Below are 8283 nucleotides of genomic sequence, written 5' to 3' on the forward strand. Positions count from 1 at the left end.
CTAAAATTAAAAAAAAAAAAAAAAAAGTGGTGGCCAGGGGCCTGACAGGGTGGCTCAGTCAGTTAAGCATCTGACTTTTGATCTCAGCTCAGGTTGTGATGTCACGGTTCATGGGTTCGGGCCCCACGTCGGGCAGAGCCTGCTTAGCATTCTCTCTCTCCTTCTCTCTCTGCCCCTCCCTGCACTTGAGCACCCTCTCTCTAAATAAATAAATAAATAAACAAACAAACAAACTAAAAATATTAACAAAAAAATTTCCTATGGGGTTGGAGCTAAGTTACCAAGGCCATTAGGAAAAAAATGAACTTTAAAAATGGAAGGTACAATATTACTCTATGTAAACATATCTTACACAAACTGATTTGCAAATACACAATAAATGATAAATTTGGTCAATAACTCTAATGTACGTTTTAAAGTGAAAGAACTATCATTTCCTTTCCCTTCTCCTTTTGCTTAAAAATACTGTCTTTTAGAATTCACTGAGAGCAAGTGATTACACAGTAGACACAATATATGTATCCACAGGTAAATTCAGAAAAAAACCATATTTTTTGGTTGCTTAAAATTTGTGTTTCCTATAAATCTCCTCTCGTACAATAATTTTTAAAGAGCGGATTGACAAGCCAAATATGTTTTCCAATGTTTGAGCGGGCCTGTGTGAATTTTTTTTCCTCTGCCATCTTCAGTGACTGTCACAGATCCGTGACAGTGACAGATGCCACCGTGGCGTTGGCATCCTTGAAATGTCCACAGGGTCTGTCCGGACAGTGATTAGCATTCCATGGGCCCGTCCACGCTGTTGAGCTCTGCGGTAATAGAAATATTGCTAAGTACCCCAGTGTTTTTATCATTATCCATTGTATCCACGGGACTAAACTGCAAAAAACATGCTCATCACATACCCCTCAAAATTACATTCAAGCATTCCCCAGATACCTTTACCCTAACTATTTGTAGCTAATTAGCAAATTATAAAAATTCAGGAGAGATAGCTAAAAACGTATATATCCTTAAGGATATTTTTCTTTCTTTTCTTTTCTTTTCTTTTCTTTTCTTTTCTTTTCTTTTCTTTTTTCTTTTCTCTTGTTTTCTTTTCCCGTTTTTTTTTTCCTCTTCTATTCCCTTCCCTTCTGTTTTCCTTTTTTTTTTTTTTTTTTTGGTATTTTTAATGATCAAAACAAAAGAGTCTAAAACCGCAGCTTCTGGAACCATCTGTCCTTGATGGTCTCGCATCTGTCCTTGAACTTGACCTTGGCCTCTCCTCAGGCCGTGTGTTTAAGAACAGAGTCTCTGTTCTGTCCAAGGGGATATACACAGAGCACCATGTGGGCATGAAGTGACTGTAGCTATAAACTGTCACAAGAGACTTGATCTTTGACCTCTTGGCCATTTTCTTCTGTCCCAGGGCAGATGTCACCTTGCAGGGAGAGTGGTTAATTCCAGCCACCAGAGCATGGCTGTAGGGACGGTCTGAGGTGCTATTATCAATGTTCATCACGATGTTTTTTGCAGCCGTAGTGGCACCTGGCCAGGACCAGGACCGCCTTCTTAGGCTTCCTGAACTTGCCCATCTCAACTGCAGAAAGCTAGGCATATTTTTCTTGTATCTTCATCCTCTAGTTGTGTTTATTATCAATAACAGTGTGACTAATATTCATTGACTATCTTGTATGTTAAGTTCTACACTAAACACTTCACTTATATTACCCCATTACTTTCTGACAACAAATAAGCAAAGCTAGGGTGGTTATCCCTACACTAAAAGTAAGGAAACTGACACTTTAAAAGGTATAATCCTAGGGACAAATTCTAATAGCTAGAGCCAGGATGCTGATCCTAGTCTGACATCAGGATGTGACTGCAGCAGGTACAATAATCACCCCGCAAAGATGCCTACATCCTAAGATCTGGAACCTACATATATGGGAGATGGCATGGCAACGGGAATTGTCAGTGGAATTAAGGTTAGCAATCAGCTGACCTTAAAATAGGGAGATCATCCCGGACTACCAGAGTGATCCTGAAAAGGTATATTCAGAACAGGAAGTCAGAGTGACACTCTGTGGGAAGAACCCAACCTTCCCCTGTGGGCTGTGAAGGTGGGGGATGAGGGCATACACCAGGGAGAGGTGTGGCCTCTAGAAGATGGAAAAGGCAAGGCAACAGCGTCTCCCTGAGATCCTCCAGAAATTAATGCACCCCGCCAAACTTCATTTCAGCCCAATGAGACCCATGTCACTGTTCCGGTCTACAGGATGTAAGATTTTTTAAAAACTGTGTTAAGCCACCAAGTTTGTGGTAATTTGCCACAGCGGCAACAGGAAAGCACTACACGGACCCAGGTGTTTCTTCATCAGAACCCTCACTGTGAACATCCACACGTTTCTGTCAGTGACCATCTCCCTGGTGGGAAGAGGGTTATCTGTAAAGACCAAATAAGTTCTTGAGAGATAAAAGAAAAGGATGGAGGAGAGCTTTGACAATGATTCCACTTCTCCTAAGCTAATGAATGTGCATACATTTTACAGAGGATACAAGTCTTTTTTTTTTTTTTTTTTTTTTTTTTTTTGGATACAAGTCATTTCTACACGTCCTTTGTGGTCACCTCACACACAAAAAATCTCTTTATATAAAATCAAATGGGTTATTCAGTCATTGATCTAGTCAATTAGTTATAAAACTATCTTATTCTAAAAACAATACATATTTAAGCACAAAACCCAGCAAGGAAAACAAAATTTCAAAGTCAGGGAGAGATCAAGGGGAGCTAAGAATTCAAAATTAAGGAATCTGTGGTGAAGTTAGTATGTAAAGTGCATAAATCATTAAAAAGAAAAACAATCACAAATCTTAAAAGGGGAAGAACTCCTTAAGTTTCTTGTAAGAAATGCACCTTATATATAGGGACAATAAAAGGTTAAAAATAAACAAATAAATTATACTCCAGTCAGGATACAGAAAATCTCAAGAGACCACTGCACCACACCAACAAAGGGGGAAAGCTAGACAGCCTGAAAATTCATAATTTTGGGGACCTCACCAGAAGTGTGATGATGCAATGGATGTGAAAAAAACTAAATTTCAAAAAAGGATGAGCACTTCTTGAGAGAAGCGAGTTCCACATGGGATGGCACAAGATTAGGAAAGGCAAATACACAATAGGGGCTGGGTGAGAAGAAATGCCTTCCGTTGTAGCAAGGTTTTAATGTGACATGAGTGAGCCTGGAGGATGAAAATCCAGAGAAGCCAAACATCTGATTTGAATGCACTTACTAATTCCTTCTCAAAAGCCACTTATCCGTTCACAAAGTGATGTGATGAAGGCTGGGGGAAGAGCAAAAGGCCTGAGAAAGATATCCGCACAAGATGGAGGGTCATCTTTGTCCTTTTGAGCCGCTATGACAAATGCCACACACTGAGTGGCTTAAAAATGACAGAAATGCACTCCTCACAGTTGTGGAGGCCAGAAGTAGAAGATCAATGTGCTGGCGTGGATGAAGGAGGTCACAGACTTTCCATTATACCTCAGATGGAGGAAGGAGATGGGATCTCACTGGGTTCTCTTTTACGGTGATGGTAGCCTCATCATTGAGGGCTCAGCCCTCAGGACCTCATCTCATACCAAAGTCCCCACCTCTGAATGTAATCACTTTGGGCAATGGATTTTTAATATAAGAATTTTGGAGGGACACAAGCATTCAGACCACAGCAAGGGTGTTGAGGTTCTCAGTATAATGGTATCCTAAAGGTTGGGTTTAGGATGGGACAGGGAGAGAAATATCAACTAAGAGCTCAAGGCTCTCATTGAGCCAATGGTGGCATACTGACTAGGGACCTTCACCAGCTATAGAAGCAGGACACAAAGGTCTGGGACCAGGTCATCAAATTGGAAAGAATTTTTTTTACTGAGAACAGAAAGAAGGGGGCTTCACAGGAGAAAAAGCAACTCCCTCCCAGCTACCCAAAATCTGGACTAAAAAGTAGAGATTGCACTCTGACATCTCCCTGATGATCAGGTACAAAACGTTACCAAAGACAGAGTATTATCTACCCTTGAAACATTTGAAAATGGTGGTGCGTGAAAGATGCAACAGAGCCTAAGTCCACTAAACAGTGCTATCGATGGACTCAGCCCAACCCGGATCCCAGTGGCCTGACAGGAGTAATTCCCCATGCCATTGAGTCTGCAAATATTATTTAGTATGCTTTCTACTGTCTTCTTATACATGCCCAGGACACATTTACAAAATATAACATATTTGTAAACAATGAGAAAATATATGATCGGGGGGAAAAAGTAGCCAATAGAAGCAGATTCACAAAATACCCAGCTATTGGATTCTGCACAAGGCCTTACAATAGCTATTATAAATATGTAGAAGGGATTAGTAGAAAAGGAGACAAAATGTGTGGACATCTGAGGAATTTACTAGAGTGTTGCAAACTTTAAAACAAATTAACTGGACATTCTAGAGCTAAAAGATAAAATATCAAAAATGAATATACCATTCAATGAGTTTAGGTATGGACTAGACTTAGCTGCAGAAATTAGGATACCTTAGGGGTGCCTGGGTATCTCCGTTGGTTGAGAATTTGAGTCTTGATTTCAGCTCTGGTCATGATCCCAGGTGATGGCATTGAGCTTCGCTTGGAGTCTGCTTAAGATTCTCTCTCTCTCTCTCTCTCTCTCTCTCTGCTCCTCTTCCCCACTCATGCTCGCTCTCTCTCTCTCTAAAAAATAAAAAATTTAAAAAAAGAAAGAAATTAAGGTACCTTGAGGACTGGTCCATAATAAACAAACCATAAAAAAATAAAATTATGTCTGAAACATATGGGGTAACATCAAAATGAAAAACAGAAGTCTATATTTTTGAAGGACTAAAGGTAGAGAATATGGAGGAGACATATTATAAAAGATAATGCATACGAGTTTTCCAAGATTGATGACACCCAGCAATCTCCAACTAGCATAAATGCAAAGAAAACCACACTGAGATACCTCACCAGTCACACCACAGACAAAGATAGAGGAAAGCAACAATAAAAGGAACTCTCGTGCACTGTTGGTGGGAATGCAAAGTGGTGTAGCCACTGTGGGAAACAGTACAGAGGTTCCTCAAAAAATCAAAACTAGAACTACCATTTGCTGCAGTGATTCACTACTGGGTATTTACCCAAGACGATGAAAACACAAATTCAAAAATATATGCGCCCCTATGTTTATTGTAGCATTTTTGCATTATTTATAATAGCCAAGTTATAGAAGCAACCCAAGTGTCCACTGACAGATGAATGGATAAAACGATGTGGCACACACACACACACACACACACACACGACTATGACACAGCCATGAAAAAAGGATGAGACTATCCCATTTACAATAACGTGGATGGACCTGGAGGCCATTATGCTAAGTGAAATAAGAATGAGAACGACAAATACCATAGGATTTCGTTCACCTGTGGAATCTAAACACAAAACAAATGAATAAACAAACGCACAGAAAGCAGAATGAGACCTATAAATACAGAGAACAAACTGATGGTTGTCCGAGGTGGGGAGGGTCGGGGGTGGGACAAATGGGTGAAAGAGAGGGAGACACGGGCTTCCAGTTGTCGAATGGGTAAGTCACAGGAATAAAGGCCACAGCATAAGGAATGCAGCCAGTGGTACTGCAAAAGTGATGTGTGATGGCAGATAGTAGCCATCCCTGCGGCGAACACAGCATCATGTATAAACTTGTGCAACCACTACATCGTACCCCTGAAACTCATCTAATGGTGTGCGTCAACTATACTCAAAAATTTTTTAAGCTCACTTATTTATTTTGAGAGAGAGAGAGAGAGAGAGAGCGCGCACAAGCGAGGGAGGGGCAGAGAGAGAGGGACAGACAGAATCCCAAGCGGCCTCCACATGATCAGCACGGAGTTTGATGCGGGGCTCGAACTAATGACCTGTGGGATCATGACCTGAGCCGGAACCAAGAGTTGCATGCTTAACCGACTGAGCCACTCAGGGGCCCCATACTCAAAAAAATGTTTTTAAACAAAGAAAAGCAAAAACAAACACACAGAAAGACTCACATCAACAACAATTAAAAGCACCTAGAGAGATCAAAAAGAATGAAATCTTGCCATCTGCAACTATGTGGATGGAACTGGAGGGTATTATGTTAAGTGAAATTAGTCAGTCAGAGAAAGACAAATATCATGTGACTTCACTCATATGTGGAATTTAAGACACAAAACAGATGAACACTGGGGAAGGGAAACAAAGATAATATAAAAACAGAGAAGGAGACAAACCACAAGAGACTCTTAAATACAGAGAACAAACTGAGGGCTGCCGGAGGGAGCTAGTGGAGGAATGGGCTAAATGGCTGATGGGGATTAAACAGGGCTCTTGTTGGGATGAGCGCTGGGTGTCATATATGAGAGATATATCACTAAATTCTATTCCTGAAATCCTCACTACGCCATATGTTAACTAACTTGGATTTACATTAAAAAAATAGAAATAAAAAATAGAAGGGACTAGAGAAAATTGAAAAAAGATACATTGTGCTCACAGGATTAACAATAAAATTACAGCTGACTTCTCACCAGAAAATATAGAAGACAGAAGATAATGGAATTATATATTTAAAGTGCTGATTAAAAATGTCCACTAGAATTCTGTATTTTTCAAAAAATATCCTTTAACAATGAATACAAATTAAGACACTTCAGACAGAGACAAGCTTCAGGAAGATGTACCCAGCAGACTCGAACTAGGGGAAATATCGACGTGGTAATTATTGATGATACCAGTGGATACGCAACAACGCAGGGAAAAATGAGACTACTGGAAAGGGTTAATTACATATTTGCTTCCCATCTCCTTAAAATACATGGAGAACTTAATGAAACATTAACAAGTTTTTGTGAATTTATAAAAGATGGAGATGAGAAATATAGGAGATAAGAAATCAAGGCAGGAGTAAGTTGAATTTTACTGCCGCAGGGTTTTCAAATTATTATTATTATCATTATTATTATTGTTATCATTAAGGCTTTATTTAGAGCAATGTAATGTTGACAGCCAAATTTAGAAGAGGGTACCAAGATAGCCCATGTGTCCACCATGACCACACATACAGTCTCCCCCTTTAACAACTCCGCCTAGCAGAGACGTGTATTTGTTACGACTGGCACATCTCAGTCACACACAGCCCACTGTATACATTACAGATCACTCTTGGGGTCACCCATTCCCGGGGTGCAGACAGACGTATAATGACATGTATCCATCGTTATGGCATCAGAGAATGTATTTGCACCACTCTGAACATCTCCTCCTCTGTGGGCCGACAGGATTACTTCGAGAACTTGGGTTGTGCTGGGCTGGAGGCAGTTATGAGGTCGTTGCCGGGTCTTCAGTGGGAGCTTCGGTGAGCGGGCTTCTTACCAGGCACTCAGGGGGACACGGGTGCTGTCTGGTCCCGGGATGAATGAGACCGTCTCCACTGCCTCGCTTAGTGGGGTGGCCCTGGGACTACAGTCCCAGTCAGGGTGCAGTGGGAGCCTCGGCCAGCAGGCCTTTGGGTGTGTGGATGTGTGTGAGGTCTGCTGGGTCCCTGGAGGGCTGCTCTTTGGCCACTGGATGGGTCCCTGGGTGGGCGGGGCTGCCCTGGACTGTGTCTGAGAGGGGCTGGAGCTGAGGGTGGGGCCCTTCAGAATCCCTGGGGCAATGACGGGCACATCTCCTGCTGGGCCCTGGGTCTTCAGGATTGTGGCCCGACTACAGTGGTGAGAAGGCCGGGGCTGCATGTGGCATCCTTTTGGGATCGCCAGTGGTGCACATGCGAGTGTCTCCTGCAAGGTCCCCGTGCCATCAAGGCTGTAAGCTCACTGTGGCTGGGATAGCCAAACCCAGTTACAGGGCCCTTTCCGAAAGTACAGCTTGGCCGAGTTTGGTGGGTTCACCTCCAGGGCTCCCAGACTACACCAGGAGGACCAGAGCAGCTGTACGGTCACTGGAGGGTCCACGGTCAGTGTCCACACACCTATCACCCCATGCGTGGATGGGCGTGACTCCTCCGGGTCCCTTGGCATATTGACAGAACCAAGGTCAAATGGGGCATAGCCCGGTCCTCAGGGTGGGAACTGGTTCCCGTCTCCAGGGGGCAAGTCAGCCACCTGAGCGAGAGCTTGACTCCTCAAAATGGCTCTTGTTGGCCGGGGACCGTACTGAGGGGTCACATCCTCCTGGCCCCCAGGGCTCCCGTGCGGCACTGTT

At 42.6% G+C, this 8283-nt stretch overlaps 1 pseudogene; it reads right to left on the reverse strand.

Annotated features, from left to right (window-relative positions):
• Window positions 1-1190: 1190 nt before the first annotated feature.
• On the reverse strand, window positions 1191-2002 carry LOC131492361 (large ribosomal subunit protein eL27-like; annotated as a pseudogene).
• Between the last annotated feature and the right edge of the window lie 6281 nt (window positions 2003-8283).

Source organism: Neofelis nebulosa, chromosome 13, assembly GCF_028018385.1.
Source record: "Neofelis nebulosa isolate mNeoNeb1 chromosome 13, mNeoNeb1.pri, whole genome shotgun sequence".
Taxonomy (NCBI): domain Eukaryota; kingdom Metazoa; phylum Chordata; class Mammalia; order Carnivora; family Felidae; genus Neofelis; species Neofelis nebulosa.